The following is a 21,414-nucleotide window of genomic DNA, read 5'->3' on the forward strand; positions in this document are numbered from 1 at the left end:
TGCCTTGCCAAGATGAACATCGTGTCAGCACATCGCTGGCAGCCAGTGTCACCATCATTTTTCCTCCTCCGATCTCTACCTTATTTCTTAGATACTTCCATTTTGCTTATGTTGATAATTCAACACTGCAGCTTCCTCTGTGCTTCTACTCTGCAGTCATAGAGCTCACTTTTGATCTTGCATCAGCAGCCCATTCACTGATGAATGCCTGAGACCTTTCAAATCCTTTATACCTGTTATGATTCACTATCTTGGATGCATGATACTTGCTCTTGAGTCTTGTGAAAACTTGATTTTTTCAACGTTTCTCACTTCATCCAAACCACCTGTTTCTTCCAAGATTCTACCTTGGGATGCTTCAGTGCTGACTACCCAGCACCCTAGTATCATGGACTCCTCAGTAAACTGGCTAAAGAAGGTTATCCCAGGAACACCCCATTACTGGATCATTTCTATCATCTTCCTTGCATCAGCACCCTGGCTGATATTTTATATATATATATATATATATATATATATATATATATGTAATATATACACTTATATGGGTTTCCCTGGTAGCTCACACAGTAGAGAACCTGCCTGCCAGTGCAGGAGAGTTCAATCCGTGGGTTGGGAAGATCCTCTGGAGAAGGGAATGGCAACCCACTCCAGTGTTCTTGCCTGGAGAATTCCATGGACAGAGGAACCTGGTGGGCTACAGTCCATGGGGTCACAAAGAATCAGACACAACCGAGCACGCATGCACACACTGAGAACTCTGACTTCATTTTATACGTAAGTGTAATCCCATGTGGCATGGGGGAAAACATCATAAAGTTTTTCTCCCTAACTTTCAAAAATTATGTCTTATTTTATTTTGGGGATCTTTTTACAATGTATGCATTATCAAATCAGCATGTACACTTTAAACATATTATAACTTTGTCAATTACACCTCAATAAAACTGAAAAAAAATCTGCTTTGCACTTTTTTTTTTTACTTTACAATATTGTATTGGTTTTGCCATACATCAACATGAATCCACCACGGGTGTACATGAGTTCCCCATCCTGAACCCCCCTCCCACCTCCCTCCCCATACCATCCCTCTGGGTCATCCCAGTGCACCAGCCCCACGTATCCTGTATCCTGCATCGAACCTGGACTAGTGATTAGTTTCTTATATGATATTATACATGTTTCAGTGCCATTCTCCCAAATCATCCCACCCTCTCCCTCTCCCACAGAGTCCAAAAGACTGTTCTATACATCTGTGTCTCTTTTGCTGTCTCACATACAGGGTTATCGTTACCATCTTTCTAAATTCCATATGTATTCGTTAGTATACTATATTGGCGTTTTTCTTTCTGGCTTACTTCACTCTATATAATAGGCTCCAGTTTCATCCACTTCATTAGAACTGATTCAAATGTATTCTTTTTAATGGCTGAGTAATACTCCATTGTGTGCAAGGGTGCCCACTTTCACCACTACTATTCAACATAGTTTTGGTCACAGCAATCAGAGCAGAAAAGGAAATAAAAGGAATCCAAATTGGAAAGGAAAAAGTAAAACTCTCACTGTTTGCTTTGCACTTTTAAAAACATCTCTGAATTATCTCCAGCAAAGTGAAAGATAGGGTTTTCATGTTTAAATTTGTCCCCCAAATTTACATAGACTTTAAATTTGAACTTGAAGAATATACTTTGAAAAATTAAATGTGTAATTTCACAGCATCAAGCAACAAGATATAAAGTATTTCCATCACCTATCTCAGAAATTTCACTCTTCCTCCTTCTCATCAATCTTGCCCATAAAGTCACCAGTATATTTATTTTTATCACCATAGTTTGGCTTTGCTGTTCTCAAGTGTCATAAAAGTGGAAACATACTGTGTTTACTTTTATGCCTTGCTTCTTTTGCTCACTGTAACCTTTTAGGGATTGTTTAGTGCATCAATTAAATGTTCTTTAAAAAAATTGTTTAACAGTTTTCCATTCTAATAACTTACTATTATTGGTTTATCCACTCCTCCAATGATAGTTGTTTCTAGTTTTGGTCTATTCTGAATAAAGCTGTTTTAAACAGTCTTGTGCAAGTGTATCGTGAGCATATATTTTCATTTGTTTTAGATAAATACTTGTGGTAGGCAGAATAATGGCCCCTCGTATATCCACATCCCCAGATCCAGTGAATAAGTTGCAAGGCGAGGGAAATTCTGGTAGCAGATGGAAGTAATGTTACTAATCATTAGCTGACCTAAAGGGAGCAGGGCTTCCCAGGTGGCTCATTGGTAAAGAATCTGCCTGCCAGTGGAGAAGATGCGGGAGACCTAGGTTTGATTCCTGCGTCAGGAAGATCCCCTGGAGGAGGAAATGGCCACCCACCTCCAGTATTCTTGCCTGGAGAATTCCATGGATAGAGGAATCTGGCAGGCTACAGTCCACGGGGTTGAAGAGTCAGACACGACTGAGCATTGGGATGCTCAAAGGAGCATGCACTGGATATCCAGGTGTGCCCAATATTATCACTAGCATCCTTATATAAGGTAGAGAAACGCTGGAGCGTCAGTGCTGGAGAGATGTGGTGTGGGAGAGAAGGGACCAGATGTTGCTGGCTTTAAAAGTAGAAAGAAGCTGTAAAGTCAAGAAACGTGGACAGTCTCTAGAAGGAAAAGGCAAGGCACGAAAGTGAATTTTCTCTTTGAGCCTCTAGAAAGGAATGGAGCCCTGGCGTCACCTTGATTTTAGCCCAATGAGACCCATTTTGGACTTCTGAATTCCAGAACGCAAGGTAATAACTTTATTTTGACTTTAGCCACTAAATTTGTAATAGTTCCAACAACAAGAAAGTTACATCAGTGAATGAAATGCTGAGTCATGGGGAAGGCCTATAGTTAACTTCACAAGGAACTACTGGATTTTTTCAAGCATAGTAATTTATATCCTCTCCCATCAAAAATGCATAAGAGTTTCGTTGCTCTAAAACCTTGCCAACATTTAGTGTTGTTCATTTTTAAATTTTAGCCTCTTTTTAGGAGTAAATTATTATCACATTGTAGTACTGATTTGATGACTAATGATATTGGGCACATTTTCATGTACTTGTAGTCCATTTCTAAGTCTTCTGGGAAATACCTGTTCAAGACCTTGACCTGTTTGTGTTGTTTGCTTATTATTTGTAAGAGTTTTTAGTATGTTCTAGAGATAAATCCTTTATCACATACAAGTATTGTCAGTACATTCTTTCCACCTGTGTCTTGTCTTAACATTTTCTTTAGGGCATCTGTTGATGAGCAGATACTTTTAAATTTGAATCAAATCTATCTTTATAGTTTAATATTTAGAGTTTGTTGTTCCATGGCTAAAAAGCCTTTTTGTCTAACCCATAGTCATAATATTACTCTGTTGTGTATGGTAGAACTTTTATAGTTTTAGTTTTTAATTTTTGTATGTGACATGAAGTGGCAATCACTGTTTTCCTTACTTTCATTGTGAACTGTTGAAATGACTTGCTTTTCCCCATTAAACTGCAGTGACGTCATTAGACCATGTAAGTATTTATTTCTGCATGTTCTATTTGCTTCCATTGATCTATTTGTCTATTTGTATTTCAATGCTGCACTGGTTATTGTCACTTAATAGTAATGATTAAAATTAAGTAGTGTTAATTAATTACTTAATTAAGCCTCCAAACCTTTCTCTTTTTTTGATGATTGCTTCATCTATTCTAGATCTTTTGATTTTATTTAAGTTTTAGAATCAGATTGTCAGTATCTATGCTATGTCTTTATTCTCTTTTACTTCAATTACTTTCCCATTCTTTCCAAACAGAGAGTCAATCTTAAAAATACTGAATTTTCAATTCATTAATATGGCATGTTTCTTCTTTAATTAGGTCTTTAAATTTTCTCTTAAAGATTTATAATTTTTAATATAGAAGACTCAAATATCTTTCATTAAATGTATTCCTAAGTATTTTGCGGGATTGTTTGGTGCTGTTAAATTGTGTGGCTTATTAATATCTTCCAGTTCTTTGTTGGTGTTAAAATCAGTTGATTTCTGCATGTTGACCTTGTATTCTAGGATCTTTCTTACTCATTATTCATAGTGTCTTTCTGGGTTTCATAGGATTTTGTACATACATTATGATGTAACTATGTCATCTATGCATAGACAAATTTATTCTTTCTCTTCCAATCTTTATACACTCATTTTTCTGTGCCATATTATGCTGCTCAATGGACATGGGTTTGGGTGGACTCCCAGATTTAGTGATGGACAGGGAGGCCTGGCGTGCTGCAGTTCATAGGGTCACAAAGAGTCGGACATGACTGAGCAACTGAACTGAACTGAGGAGATTTAGTACAGCTTTGGATAGAATTGTATAAGTGAATACTTTCATGTTGTTTTTGATAGTAGGGAAAAAGTGGAGTATATGTCAGTTTCAACTATCATGTTAAAGGATGGTTTTTCACAGATGTCATTTATAATTAAAATGCTTGTCTATGCTTAGTTTAAGAATTTGTCATGAACGAGTGTTAAATGTTATCTGCTTGTTCTTTTGCTTCAGTTAAGGTAATTATGATTTTTATTCTCTGCTAATGTGACTTTTCTCTTTTTAATCTTGTCACAACCTTACAATCCGGGGATAAACTCCATTTGATTCTTTTTATATAATGCTAGATTCCATTTGCTGTTAATATTCGGTTAAGAATTTTTATTAGTAGGTTCATAAGAAATATTGGTCTGTAATTTTATTTTTATTTTAATGTCTTTGTTTAGGCTGCTTTTAAAGTTAATGCTGGTTTCATAAAAAGACATAGAAAATACTGCCACACTTTATTTTCCTAAATGATTCATGTAAAATATTAATCATTATTAAATATCAGGTAGAATTCACCAGTGAAGTTATCTAGACCTAATGTTTTCTTTGTGGGAAAATATTTACCTATGAATTACATTTCTTTAATAAGCTGAGAAGCATTCAGGTTTTCTATATTTATCAGTTTTAGAAAATTTTTTTTCTAGAATTTTTGTCTTTTTCATCTAACTTGTCAAGTTTATTTGTGCTAAATTGTACATAGTAATATTCCTTTAATTGAGTATGATGTGCTTACATGCTATTTTTTAGACTTGGTTTACTTAGGGTTTATTGAAACTCTTGGATCTTTGTGGTACTATTTTCCACCAAACTTCGGGTTTTCAGTTGTTTACTCAGTATTTTTGTCTGATGCATTCTTGATAATTTTTCCTTCCTGGTACTCTGTACTTATATTTGCACAATATCATCTCATGGGTAATTGAGATTTTGCTGGTGTTTTCAATATTTTTCTTTCCCTTCAGTTTGAATAATATTATTGATCCTTTGTTAACATAGTGTATAATCTATTGTCTAATATTATCTAATTTGTTAGATTAGATAGATAATTTAAACCATCCAGAATCCTTTTATTTGATATCACTTTATTTTTAGCTCTAGAATTTCCATTTCTTTTTAAAAAGTTTCTATTTCTTTGAGATTTGTCCACCTTTTCATTTAAACCCTTGAATGTGTTTATAATAGCTGTTTTAAAATCTATATCTGCTATTACTCATATCTATTTTTAAAATTATTTTTCTCCTTGATTATGGGCAACATTTTCCTGCTTTTGTCTCATAACTTTCCATTGTATATGTTATTTTGTGGAGAGTTTCATGTACGTTATCTTCATTTTAGTCCTGAACACGACTGAAGCGACTTAGCAGCAGCAGCAGCAACAAGTTTTATCTGACAACTGACTGATCGATTATTTTGATCCTTTAAACTTGGTTTTGTGCTTTGTAGGAAGCGTTGACTTCAGGACTTTTTTTCTCAATTAGATCTAGGGTATTTCCTTTCCTCTGGGTCATGATTTTTCCAGAATCTTGATTGGATGTCTAGATTGTTCAATGAGGTCTCTCTACTCTAGCTGGTCCAAATTCTGACCTCTTTTAGTCCTGTGCAATATCCGATATCACTTCTGCTCTTGGCCTCCTCAAAGTCACTATCTGCTAGGTCTCATGGACAATGCCCTGTTCATGAACACTTGGCCCTCAGCCAAGGACAGAAAGTGAACCCTCATGCAAACTTCCAGGGTGCCCTCCCTGTACAGGATACAAGAAGAATACTTCACTTTCCATCCTGTGTTCCTCCAGTTCCACCTGCCTTGGCCACTTCAGATGTAATCTACAACTCCTCCCCTGAGATTTCTGCTTTATCCTAGACTTACCTCATTACTGCAAAGTTGTAGAAACTGTCCCATATAGACATTTGGGAATAATAAGCCTACCTCATGGATTTTCCTTTCTCTCAAGGATAATAGGGCTGCTCAGTTTCCAATGCCTGAAAGTTATTCTCAAATTTTTTCCTGTTTTCATAGTTATTTCATAATTATAGGAGAGTAACTTCAAAACAAGTTAGTTACAGTTTCTGGAAGCCACAGTTCTCTAACATACTTTCTGAGTTCCTTCTATGTATAAAATAGTGTGTACATTATTTATGGGGCAGAAATAAAGTTTTCTTCCATCTGAGAGATAAGAAGGGTCCATATATAACTACAGTATGAGACAAGTGACTTTAAGTTCCTGGAATGCACCAAGACATTTTCCACCTAATAACTTAGCAAGTCCCTGTGTCTCAAATACTTCCCTCTTCCCTTAACCTGAATAACTTTTATTCATCCATCAGATCTCAGCTGAAATGTCACTTCCTTGGGAAGTCTTCTCTGACTTTTGCCTCTGTATTATTTTCTTTAACCTTATTCTTTTGCATGATAGCCTGTAGTTTCCCAATACAACTCTTACCACAATTTCTCCTTATACATATATGTGATTATTTCTGTATTTCATAAATGTAAGACTAAGTAAATTTTTTACTACTATATCCCTAGACCTATCACAGTATTAAAGTAATAGTATAATTATATTAAAATAAGACTGTAAGATATTTCTTTAATTGAAAATGAAGTCTTTATAAGTATCATAATCAGCATAGAAAATACTTATATTCTCTCTGACATTCATTTCCTATTGGGTAGATCAGAAAGGGTCTTAAGAGATGGAATTTTAAGAGTTAGAGATGGGAAAGGGGGCTTTCTAGACAAGCTGGCATGGGTTTAGAACATAAAAGTCATAATGCATGGGTTTAGAACATAAAACTCACAATTCAAAAGTCATAATTCTCTAGACCTGTTTTTCTAGAGAATTAATTAGAATGGATTCATTAGGATAACAAAAAGAAATAAAACTTGGAAGGCAAATGAGTTTAGAGTCCTAATCTTACCACCTTCCTAATAAAAACCAATGTGTAAAGCATAAATCTCTGCATATTACCAATTGTATGTAATATTTATTTTAACTATTTAATTTATCTTTAAAAAGCTAGTATTACATAGAAGTTGTTGTGAATAATTTCATAAGAAGACATCGACTGAAAAAACTGATACCCATGAATTTTAGTGCCTCAATTTGAAATGTAGTTTTGTTGAGAAGGATACCCAGAAATCAGCTGCTCTGTCAGACCAAATAAAGCATAAACTTTTCTACCCATGATTCATAGCCATGTTAGTATTAAATAAACCATAGGACATGTGACGTGACATGGAGATGGGATCCTTAAGCGTGTGGGATATAATACAGTTCTGGAAACCTACTTGTAATTCACCTCTTACGCCTGAAGGAGAATCCTTGGAACCACAAGTGAATGCTTATGAGGGTTCCATGGAAACAAAGACCATAGTTGGGATGGGTACTGGGAAAAAGGAATCCAGATGCCATCCCCATCTGAGACTTTTGGTATATGCATGCTCCAGTTACTTCCCCCATTTGCAGTTAAGCACTAACATATAAATGAATGGTCTATCCATTGCCTCATGCTGTTAATTTTTGAAATAGTTGCAGCTGAGACTTTCTGCAAAGCAGTCAAAGCCACCTCCAGGAACCAATTAGTCTCTTCCTATTACCCCAGTCCTACTAGTGAAACCCACTCAGTCATAGGGATCATGATCAACCCTATTTACAGGTCCTCCTTGGTCCACTTAACAGAACAGATATGATTTTCCTTATCTTTACTTTCTCCAAGCATTGTCCTATACCTTGAAAAGTGGAGTGACTCTATAATTAAGTTACATGGTCAGTATGAGCAATTCTCCACCCAAACTGGTCAGTAACTAACCTTTCTGCAAGAGGATTTCATCTCTCCTGACACCACCATAGTGTGGAAAGGCAGAGGTATGACCAGCAACTCTCTCATCTGGTGGCATTAGCTGAATTTGCATTTTCAGCTTGCTAAGTTCCCAAATTCTTAGCACTCAAAAGCTGAGCTGACTTAGAGTGGTCCTTCTTTCCAACCAGCTAAGTGCTACTTGTCTTTTCTCGACTTAAAGCCATTTCATTGGGAGGCCTCCCCTGAGACTCCAAACCAGATCCAGTTCCCCTGCTGTATCTGTCTTTTTGTCACACTGCTAGCATCTTGACAGCAAAAAAGTGGTAGCATTTCACAATTAAGAGTGTGGCCTTCTTGGGAACTCAACTGCCTGCCTTTCAACCCTAACTCAAGTTATATTAGCAGGTAACATGTTTTTAACTTCTCTGTGTCTCAGTTGCTTCATATTTAAGATGGAGATAATACATCTATCTCTTAGGGTTGTTTTCAAGGTAATTTTATGTAATTTATATGTAAAGCACTTAAATCATGGGCATTATTTGTCAATTATTGTCACAACTTTTGATTATTCATGTATTTGTACTTGGCTCATTCATTAAACACTCAATTTAGTAAATGCCTGCTATGTGCCAAGCTCACTGTCAGATATATATATATATATAATGTGTGTGTGAATAAAATCTCTGCCTTAAAGATTTCTGTTCTAGTGTTCTAGATAAAAACACAAATAACTTTGAACACTATATAGTATATGAGAAAATGATTCTTAAAAATAGAATTTTTATTCTATTGGATGGATCTAGAGGCTGTCATAGAGTGAGGTAAGTCTGAAACATGTGTATTAACACATATATGTGGAATCTAGAAAAACAGTATACAGATGAATCTATCTGCAAAGCAGAAATAGACAGATGAAGAGAATAAACATGAAAACCAAGGGGAGAATGGGAGAGTGAATAAATTAGATTGGAATTGACATATGCATAACTACTATGTATAAAATAGGTAATGAGAACCTACTCTATAGCACTAGAGGAAGAAAAGGTAGGCTGTTTGTAGAACATATATTAAGCTTAAAAATGCATTTCAGTGTACTTTAGGTGCAGACAAATACTGTTTGATTCCACTTAGACACGGTACCTAGTATAGTCAAATTCATAGTCAGAAAGTATACTGGAATTATATATATATATTGTGACTATATATATATATATATAAAACATATATCTAAATGTAGGTTCCAGGGACTGGAGGTAAGGGGGGCGCAGAATGAGGAGTTAGTATCTAATGGGTAGAGTTTCAGTTTAGGAAGGTGAAAAATTAGGGCAGTGGAGGATGGTGAAAGTTGTACAACAATGTAAATATGCTTAGGTGCCACTGAATTGTATAGTTAAATATGGTTATAATAGTATGTTTTATATTATGTGACTTTTACCATAGTAAAAAAAATTTTTTTACATAAATACAAATAGAAAAAAATTGAGCCAAGTAAAGAGAATTGGGAGTACTTAGAGAGTGGATTGTAACTTTGAGTGTGGCCATGGAAGGCCTCATAAGAGAATACAACATTGGAGCAAAAACAGAGCAGATTTCTGGGTGAAGATTGTTCTCATGACAGGACAAATGCCAAGGTTCTGAGGGAGGTCTGGGTGTGTGTGGCCTGTGGAAGAGAAAGGGAGGCCGATGTGGCTGAAGAATGAGCAAGAGAAAGGATGAGGAAATGAGTTGGTGGCCCAGGCCCTTTAGGCCAATGTAAGGGCTTCTACTCCCAGTGAAATGGGAGATGTTGCAGGATTTTGAGCAGAGAAATAACAGTCTGACTTGTGTTATGAAAGCATCATTCTTGCTCTGTTGAGAATAGACCATGTGTGAGGGTGACATAACTTAAAAACCAGAAGACCTGTTAGGAGACCATAGCTGAAATCCACACACAAGAAGAATATGGGTAGCAGGGGAGAGGTGAAGATGTAATCAGATTCTGGATACTTTCTGCAAACAGAGATAGCTGACTTCTTGACAAACTGTTGACAAGGGTGGCATAGAGAAAGATGATAATCCATGAGAAAATCAGGCATGACCATGTTCATTGTTGTTATTTCTTCAAATGAAAAGATGCCTGATGTATAGTTGTCACCATCATTCAACAGAAGTAGGTCAACAGTATTCTAAGAGATGGAAGTTTAAGCTAGAATTTCAATTCCTTTTTAATCAAATCTTTTCAAAATTATTCTTAACCAGAACACTCCTATTCCTGAGAGATTCTTAGTAATCAGTAGGTTGACTGATGGTAGCTGAAATCAGAGCACAAGGAGGTAGAATATTTTAATAGATATTTTTATTACAAACACACATACAATCAGATAGCCTACCTTGCATAGTACTCCTCCTCCTCCCTTGAGGCCTGAGTCACTGTCGTTCTTCCCTGTATACACATCAAATACACCTGGGCACTTGTAGCAGTTTTCACATACTCATTAGATATGTGATATTACCACTTTGCCTATCCAAGTCTTGTTCGTGGAGCCACTCAATTTAAAATCATTTTTGTGTGTACCTAATCCTGTTCACTTCTATTGGTTTTTATTAAGTTTTGGAAGAGAGGCACACTGACTAGGAGTTTACATCTAAGAGGAGATGTTTAATTATTTTGCCCCCTTTTCAATCCTTGTCCCTCTACAAATGTACCAAGAAGCTTCAAGAAGAAGTTCTAGGAGCTGGAAATGATCTCTTGACTTTCCCATAGTTTATTCCTCCTTAATATCATCCTGTGTCAGTTCTTTAATTGTCTTCATAAAATGACATAATGCCTATTTGACAAAAGATATAAAATGTGACTTCATAGATTTCCTTCTCCTCCAGGGGTAAATTAGACTTGCCTTCCCTCGTCACCCTGTGACTTGGTCCTCCTGGTGACCCCAGCACACATTTGTGTATTTTGAAGCTGGGAACAGAACTGAGGAATCCAGGTTGAACCAATACATTTGGTCTCATTAGCACTAATAGCTCAGGACTTCCTCATAACTGATGGGGGAATTTTTTTTTTTTTTCAGATAATGGAACAAATGCCACAAAATTCACACATACTAGTATTTATTAAACACCTTTATCTTTCATAGATCTTTTTTTTTTTGAGTAATTCCTTAGCAAGTCAAAAACTCCAAATGAATGGCAAACTTTGCTTTTATAACCAGCCAGCTGACCAGAAGTCTTTTTTTAAACTATTGTTCAACTACTGTAACCAGTAAAACAAGACCAATTTGAAACCTGTTTGACCAATTTAAAACCAAAAGGCAGCTATCTCACACTGAGAAATCTGGCATCTTTTAAATGATTAGCTCTTTGGGAAAGTAAATATGTTCTGTAAACTCACAGAATTCTGATATCTCTGAAAAGCATTGGAAAGCCTGTATCTGAGAGGACTTGCCTCCTACACATAATGTTTTTTTCCTTTGTTTTTAATAAAATGCCTATGGACTTAAATAGGTTTCCCTGATATCTCAGTTGGTAAAAATCCACATAAATAGAGGGATATAAAACAGCTGTATGCAGAAATACCCAAAGCCACCTCAAATAAAGAGGTGTCAACCATAAAATTAAATTGATTAGAAGTGAAAACACCTTATTAGGTATAAGGTCATTTGGGGGGCTCACTGACTGTAAATGTATGTTCCCAGCTTCTTCAATTAAATAACAAGGGGAAATGGAAAAACACAAAAATTATCAATCCTGGGGTGAGAAAGATGTGGTGTAATAATGGGGGGAAAAATCCTTGATTAAATGCGGCATTACCGTGCATCAATAGTATCATTAGCTGTTAGGCTTCAGGATTTTTAATAAGGAATCAAAGACCAAAATGAGAATGATTTAGAATCTATTATTCAGGAGGCAAGAAATTGGAATGATAATCATACCAAATGAGCCAAAAATAAGGGATTAAGAAAAGGTATTTAAAAGTGAGTAAGAATAAAATATACAAATTTAAGCCAAAGCAAGCTAATACCTCATTACAATGAGTTGACATTTAAAGCAAGCACACAATTCCAAATCCAGCTCTATGAAAATCACTTATTATTAATAAAATCTGCTAGACACTCTGTGGTTGCAAGTACTTTAGAAGTGCCTTAACTATTTTGATATCTAAATTTGACAGTTTTCCCATAAACAGGAACTTTGCAGAGAGGCACAGTACAGGCAAGACCTTTTTCTACTAAAAATCCTAAATGATGACGTCTATGTATCAACCCACCTACCTGTTTGTTTACCTATTTATCTCTCTATTCAAATAGCTTGCATCTCTGTAATATGCCCACACACCAAAAGAAATGCTACAGACTCTAAAAATCACCTAATATCTTTGAGAACAGATGTGTTAAAAGAAACCCTCCATGGATCTGTGATGTGTGGGGCTTTAATGCTTTGTTCCTATGCAACACACAAGAAGTAAATCAAACATTTCAAGTACTGGACATTAATAATATCCCCATCCTCAAAGGAGGACCCACTCCTAATGGAAAGATTATTCTCCAAACCTCATCAGCAGTGCCAGCCTCAAGGTGACTCACTCTCCCACCTGAACCTGCAGCAATTTCTTCCTCCACTGCTCTTGCCAGACATTAGCTGTTGCCATCCTCCACAAAGGGACGTTAATAGTCTTGAAGGCAATATGCTGTTTTTGTTCTTGCTTCCTTGTCCCCTCCCTTGTTGCTCATTAACTTATATCTGCCCTCTAGGAATATAACTAAGTAATCATCTAAGGTGAGGTAGAGAGCTCTTGCAACTTCACAGATAAAGAATAGAGGGAAAAGGTTTTTTAAAGTAAATTATTAAAACCAAGATAACTCATTATTCATGAACCAGAGATCAGCTACTCCAAATGTCCTTAAAGTTGGTGATCGTCAATGTCGTATACTACATTGGAACTCATTCTGGATTCAGAGTGCAGTTATAAACACCACTTTCTCACCTCTTAAAATGTTCAGTCTATTGACAGAAAACACGCACAAGGTTAGCAGAGATGACAAAACATGTTGAGATAACACACAAACAGCTTGCCCTCTGGGTCATTTAACATGGTGCCCTTTAGTGCTTAAAAGAGAGAGAGCATTTCTTTGTTTCTTCCAGGGAAGGTTGGCTAAATTCAAGTGTATCATATATTCAAGCAAATACACACTTTGCCGTGGTGCGTGGACTCTATGCTTCTGTGTCAGACTCTGTGTGACACTATGGACTGCAGCCTGCCAGGCTCCTCAGTCCTTGGGATTCTCCAGGCAAGAATTCTGGAGTGGGTTGCCAAGCCCTCCTCCAGGGGATCTTCCTGAACCTGTGTCTTCTACATCTAGCTGCATTGACAGGCAGGTTCTTTACCAGTAGCACCTCCACTTCTCTTGGAGTGGAGACAAGTGGAGACATCCTATCCTGCAAGACTGCCAGACTCTTAAGTGAATTTCAGGGTTACTGAAGGCATTAAGACTAAATTTTCTGAATGTAAAAAATAAGGAAAAGGAAATCTCTTGGGAGAGCAGTATGCTATGGTATGGCAAACCGTAACCCTCCTATCCATTCTTCTGTAAATTCCTGCTACGTGGGGTTGAGTCTTGCTTGCAAAATGCCATGTAGGAATTTTCACTTCCTCTGTCAACTAGTAAAGAACTTTTGGACAAGCTGAACAGAAAACTCCTTTTCCAACTCCTGTGTTATGTTAGATATTGGATTCAGTGTTCCTTTTCGAAAATGCCTTCTTTGACCCCTAGCCATGACACACTCCATTCCAATTTATAGTCTCCTTTATACACGGAGAAGAAAATGCAGTGAGTTGTTCAATGCCTATTGTCTGGGCTGTAATGATGATGATTCAGCTAAGGTTTGCCGAGGGTATTGACATTCTTAGAGGAAGGGCACTGAAGTGCAATGCACAGGCCTCTGGGAAATCTCAATCTTTTCCTCATGCAAAGATACTCTCAGATACTTCAGAACTGTGGTAATATTATGCCTTGGAAGATGAGGAAAGTGCTTTTATTTCCCTGCAGGTGGGACAACATCTTGACAACTATAACAGCTTTTTCAGAATTTCTAAAGATCAAATCCACCAAAAGAAAAAAAAAATCTCTTTATCCTAAAATTTTCCTATTGAAAGAAACTAATCATGCTGCCCTGCTCCTTATAAACCTCCACTTAAGGTTTCTACTATAGTCACTTTTCTCTAATGAGCACAGATTTCCTTTTAAACTCACAAAAATAAGATGTAGACCATATTAATGATTGGGCAGAAGAACTGGAGTTTATTTTTTGGTAGCATATTACAGAATGCAGAATTGAGGGCAACAGAGAATGAGATGGTTGGATGGCATCTCTGACTCAAGTTTGGGCAAGCTCCCAGAGATAGTGAAAGACGGGCAAGTGTGGTGTGCTGCAGTTCATGGGATCACAAAGAACTGGACATGACTTAGCAACTGAACAATGATATGGCAGAATACTTCTCTTTATATGAGGATAATTTTTATAGCAAAAGTAGTCTAACTTTTTGCTACTCTGAGCTTGGTTGTATGTCCAGTGACTGCTGAAAGCATTGGTAATTGACCAGGTCAATTTGGATTCGAGCATCTGGGTAGGAGGCTGGCTTTCAGAACTAGAGCAAAAGGCCAGGTCAGAAAGATTCAAACTACACTTTAAAAACTCGAGTTTTTGTGGAGATGACATTGACAACAAGTGTATTCTCACCTAGAAATTATATTCCCAAGGATATTTTCTAAGTATTGATTCTCTTTTTTTTTTTTCATCAGTACTGCCATGCCTGAAAAACAATATATGTACTTTGCAAACACTTCTTAAATTATGTATGTCCCCTAGATAGTCTCCATACCTCTAAAAGTATTTCTCTTTTGAATATAGTTTAGGAATTTTTTTTCTTCTCCATTTGAGAGATTTAAGAAAATCTATAATAAATCACTTTTAGTCATTATTTAACCTTATACTGTGGTATTGTTACCTAGAATTAAGCCTCCCACTATGCTTTCTCCTTGAAGTCATATGCCTTGTCTCTGTATTGTAGCAACTTGTTCTTATTTTGCCCAAGTCCACAGCACCTATAAAGGGACCTTTCTTACCTTCTTAAAGCGGCACCTGGAAGATTTCCTTTTTCTCTACCTCCCACTCCACCCCTCTTACCTCCTCTCTCTCTGCCACAAAGAATTCTCTTCAATCTCACAAGTTCACCTGCCCCTATTAGAAAATAAAAGTCTACAGTCTATCTGGACCCTTGGAAAGTGACGAAGGTCTCTATTCCAGAGATTTTTCCAGAATGAGTTTTCTCATTCCACCTGAATCCTGGCTTTACATTTCTTGTCCCATCTAACACAAAGGAGATTTGCTTTCGATTCTTCTCAGGAACAGGTCACCAGGTATGCGGTATCCAGTTTCAGAACTGAGCCCTCATGGGAGAATTTAGTTTGAAAGACTAGTTGTGAGACCCTGCTGAGGACCTCTGCTGCATGTCTAGGCATACAAGACCATGTATGTAGGCAGCAAAACTAAGGATATGGGGCTCTGATGGACATATGAAAGAAAGTGTGGACTGAGTGGTGGGTGTCTGTGTTTTTCTAAACTTCTGTGTGGGAGGTGTGTGGGAGTCTAGTTAATTCTACCCCTGTCTGTCTTCTGCTGTGATAATGGAGATAGAAGTCCAGGTTCTCATCCATCCACTGGTACTTGAAATGTAGCAATGCCCTTAACAGTTCATTTCCTATTCTAGAATCTAACTTTCTGAACTGATTGTATGCTACGTGGGATGCTAACATAGTGTCCTATCTGACTCAAGTACAAACTACATATTTAATTGTACTTGTACTGATTTTTTTTTTGTCTGACTTATTTAAAACAGATTTTTAAAAATTAATGGTAAAACTCATTTTTTTGCCTAATCCAGTCAAATGTAACACCACAAAAGTTGACTGAATTACCATCCAAATTCCTTTCTTCCCTGGGAGGAATAACTGGAACTATAAAGCAAGGCGATTATAGCTCTTGTAATTCACTGTAGCTCTCCAATACACATACAGTACAGAAAATGCATGACTGTTTATACCATGTCACATTAAAACCAAGAAGAGCTTAAATGGGCAAGATTCTGAGGATAGTGAGATTCTTTTGTGTACTGTTCATCCCTGATCCTTCTCTTCTGGTCCCTCGGTATCCACATAAAAGTTTTTTCTTCTATAATTTAGGTAAAAATCTTCTGTGAATTAAGGATCATATCTTCAAATGTTCAGTATGAAGAGCTGATTGGTTGACTGGCCAACATCCAGTTCCTTCATACTCATAGCTGACATGTCTTTGCACCTAAAAACCTATGGTGCTGTAGGCTGAAGTCATTACCTAGTGAACCACTTGGGAGTAAGGCTGGAAATCTCATCTCTTTTTTCTTAATTAATAGCTCACTCATTATGACTCGGCCTTGTTTTTTTTTTTTTTTTATTCTTCATCTTCATGGCTTAGATATCACCTTGCATATGCAGTCCATTCTGTTTTGTGATTCCTCTGTTTTAATAAACTCTACCAAATTACAAAAATATGATTTGGTACCAGTTTTCTTTGGAAAAGAAACACCATTTAGAATATATTGGTATGAAACAGGCTCTTATGAGTTTGCTTGGAAACTATTCCCGAGAGAGAATGAATTCAAAGATTCAATGTCTAATTACAAATTCAATGTTGAAATGTAAACCATATGTAAGTTCAGGCATGCCAAGTGGTTTCTTTTAGGCCCTATTGCTCTTTACAAAGGAAATATTATCACTCCTGGTGTATATCATCGCCGATTAGGGACATAATCAGAGTTATATTAACCCCAGCTCTTCACGCAGGGAGTATGGCTTCAAGAATTCGAATGGCATCCATCAACTCTTCTTTTATAAAGTATCTATTAAACATCTATCAATATGGCTGCCAGTTATAAACAAAAATCTTGAGCTCAGCTCTGCTTATTTTTTCAAACCACGGTCTCTCCACCCCCTACAGAAAAAGGAGACATAATAGAATTTTTCGAGTGGACAATGACTGAATATTTAATTTGGAAATCTCTTCAGGCAGTTCTGAGAAACTCATCCATACTCATTTGAGAAGCCCTGCTCTATATTCTTTCTGTTGGAAATCTTGTTTACTCCCATGGCTTCAAATAACTTTAATATGCAAACAACCCTCAAGTCTGTACTTGAACATTGTTTTTCTCCCCTGAACTCCACGACCATCTGCCTCCAGATTTCCTCCTTTAAAGTGGTTCCTCACATAAAACTTCCTCAAAATCAAACTCAGGGTCAGCTGCTCCATGGATTGAATTTTCCCTTGGTTTCTATTTCATTAGTTATTACTGTGTATATAACTACTGCTATTGGAAGCTTAAAATCATCATTGTCTCTCCCCTTCCCTGTGTCTTAGAACTTCATGTCTTCTCTGTCTCAGAGTCTAGTTAGTTCTTTACCCACAGTGTCTCTATAATCTGTCTTGTTCTCCATCTTCATTATCACCCCTTAGAGACAAAACCTCTACTGACTGGTATTTGAACAACTGCCAATTGCTGCATGGCAATCCCACCCCTGGTACAAGTTCTTCAGTTACCATTCTAAAACAAGAAATAAGATCATTTCACTCAGTTCTTTAAACTTTGATGGTATTTTTGTCACCTACCAGATTAATTTAAACTATAATGAGTGATATAACACTCTTCAGATTGTAACTTTATTTCATAACCTGCCACTTTCTTTCTCCCTTGAACTTGAAGCATGTAAAATGTCTCTGGATATCTGAAAAACCTTTTTCCTCCAGTACCTCTACATACTTGAAGCTACTCTATTTTGTAGGACAACTTGGATTTGTAATGCAGCTTAACTCACTGACCTTAGATGCACAGTATATAAATTAAGAATAGCAATAGCCATCTTACAGATTTGTTAGAAGATTATTAAGGGAGGTGTTTCTAAGGCCCTGAATACATATCCTAGTACAAAATTAATGTTCAGTAAGTGGTAGCTGTTTAATGCTGTTTGCTTGTACCTGACAGTTTTAATTTAGCATTATATTGTGAATATTTCTCCATGCTATCAAATGGTCTTTGAAAATATGATTATAAACTGCTGCATAGAAATAAATTACATGGATATACCTTAATTTATTATGCCAAGTGCCTATCGGCAGACATTTATATTGTTTTCAACTCTTTACTTTTATAAATAACACTATAATAAACATCAGCATACATAAATCTTTGAGGACACTTCCAAATATTTTCCTAGGATAAATTACTGGAAGTAGAACATTTTAAGACTCTAGAAACTTAGTCAAACTACTTTCGAGAGAGATAGCAATTGATGGTGCCATTAGCAGTGTATGAGAGCTCTTTCACTTGTACACTTTCAAATATACATAGTATATTCTTTCTTCTTCTTTCAGTCTCTTTACTAGTATAATGATATCTCACTTATTTTTTTTTTATAACCAAACACTCCTCCATATTTAATCCACTAGGCTCTTTTAGTAACAGGAACAAAACCCATTTGCCTTGAAGAATCTTGGAAGGTTTTATTGACCTGTCTTTTGGCCTCATGGGAGTAGACTCTGTTAGATTTCAAACTTTGTCCAAAAGGTTGTCTTAACTTCATTTAACCACATCTTAAATTAATCACCCCTACCAATCCCCAATTGGTAATCCTACCAATCCTCAATAACCAACGTGTTACTTTGCGTGCTCAGTCATGTCGGACTCTTTGCGACCCCATAGACTGTAGCTTGCCAGGCTCCTCAGTCAATGGGATTCTTCAGGCAAGAATAGTGGAGTGGGTTTCCATTCCCTTCTCCAGGAGGTATTCCTGACCCAGGGATCAAAACAAGGTCTCCTGCATGGCCAGGTGGGTTCTTTACCACTAGCGCCACCTGGAAAGCCCCAACTAAATATAAAAGCCACTTAATGATTTCTTGACATTCATCCCTTGTACCACGCCCTCAAAATATAAAAATCTTCATCCCATGATAAATGGAAAGATAATTATTAGGAGTAATAGAAGGGATGAGAATACTTAGCTTCAAAATTTTTGAACTCAGTCAAGGTTCTGTTTGAATCACTGGTATCAGTGGCCCTTACCTGGCATCAAGGATCAGTTAAACACCAAAAATTACATAAATCCTACTTATCCACTGGCAGAAAAGATAAATGTAATATTGTTTCATACACTGATTACTAGCTAAGAAAATGTCAGATGATATAGGCTATATAGTTCAAGAGGATTATAGTTTATAGTCATTGTCTCCCCAAGGTCAAGCATACTGTAATCACTCAAAAAAAAAAAAAAAAGTTGAATGAAAGAAAAGATGCATATAAACCAGATTTGATTTTCAACTACTTTTACTTTTCACTCAGCTACTTTCACTCTCTTGTAACAGCTCTCAAAATTCTGATTAAACTTCCTCTCAAAATATGTAGTTTGCATGTATTGAATTGATAATAGATAAACAAAGTTTCTGATTTCATTATTAGCCTTCACATATTCTCCACTGCAGTATTCTTGGGCTGTGTTTGTGGCTCAGCTGATAAAGAATCTGCCTGCAATGTGGGAGACCTGAATTTGATCCCTGGGTTGGGAAGATCCCCTGGAGAAGGGAAAGGCTACCCAATCAAGTATTCTAGCCTGGAGAATTCCATGGACTGTATAATCCATGGGGGTAGCAAAGAGTTATACATGACTGAGCAACTTCTCTTTCACTTTCATTCTTTTGTGAAATATCATAGCATAATATGCTTTAATATGTTGTGACATATGTTACATGTATCCTGTAAGCCAGCAAGTCTGCTTGTAATTTAACCTAAGAAAATAAATATAGAATTCCAGAAATAGAAAATGAATTAAATATTTCAGTGTGTGTTAACAAGCAAACAGGGGAGAAAAGGAAAAATTCATATATTCAAACATATGGAATTAATTAAATATACTGCAGAACATCTACACTTGAGTACTATCCAGCCATTGAAACTGGTGTTATAAAAGAATGTTTAAGCACACAGAAGCTATTTTTAATAAGTGAAAACATCAGGTCACACAGCTATACACAGAATAATATCCTGTCTCCCTGTTCTGTCTTGAACATGTCATCAGTGATTTCACCAAATGATAGGAAAGTTACTAATGACCTCTGTGTTGTCAACTTTCCAGTGCTCAGTTCTCAATCCTCTTCTTACTTCAGCTGTTGGCATCATTTGACCTAGATGACTGCACCTTCCTCCTCAGAATGGACTCAGAACTTGACTTAAGGAGAACCATGTGTTCTTCATTCTCTTTCTTCAAAGACGTCTCCTCCTCAGCCTCCTTTGTTCATTTTGTATGTCATATCTTAACATATGAGTGCCCAGTCCTCAGTCTTAGCTTCTTTCTACTTCGTCTTTACTTGCCCCTAGGTGATTCCATTCAGTCTTACGGCTTTAAACGCCATCTGTAAAAGCTGGTGTTAGCCAAATTTCAATGCTAGCCTGGACCTCTAGTCTGAACTCCAGACTCGGCACTTGGCTGTCTATCTGATGCTACCAGTTAAATATTTAAAAAGCAGTTTTGATTAAACTTAAACAATGAACTCTTGATGTTTTATCCTCAAACCTATTGCTCCCACAATCTTTACCTTATCAAACAATGGCAACTCTATTCTTCAAATAAAGTGGTGATAATAACAACAGAGTGAAGTGGATTAGGGCCCTCAGGGATGGGAGAGGGAGGGTTGAAGAGAAAAGATTTACATATTTAGTTCTCCCAGTTTTCTTCTAAATCTGTTTGAATAGGCCAACATTGGTTTGATCATCGAAAAAGCAAGAGAGTTCTAGAAAAACATCTATTCCTGCTTTATTGATTATGCCAAAGCCTTTGACTGTGTAGATCACAAGAAACTATGGAAAATCCTGAAAGAGATGGGAATACCAGACCACCTGACCTGCCTCTTGAGAAACCTATATGCAGGTCAGGAAGCAACAGTTAGAACTGGACATGGAACAACAGACTGGTTCCAAATAGGAAAAGGAGTACGTCAAGGCTGTATATTGTCACCCTGCTTATTTAACTTTTATGCAGAGTACATCATGAGAAATGCTGGGCTGGAAGAAGCAGAAGCTGGAATCAAAATTGCCGGGAGAAATATCAATAACCTTAGATGTGCAGGTGACACCACCCTTATGGCAGAAAGTGAAGAGGAACTAAAAACCCTCTTGATGAAAGTGAAAGA

This window comes from Oryx dammah, unplaced genomic scaffold (genome assembly GCF_014754425.2).
Source record: "Oryx dammah isolate SB20612 unplaced genomic scaffold, SCBI_Odam_1.1 HiC_scaffold_16, whole genome shotgun sequence".
Classification (NCBI taxonomy): Eukaryota; Metazoa; Chordata; class Mammalia; order Artiodactyla; family Bovidae; genus Oryx; species Oryx dammah.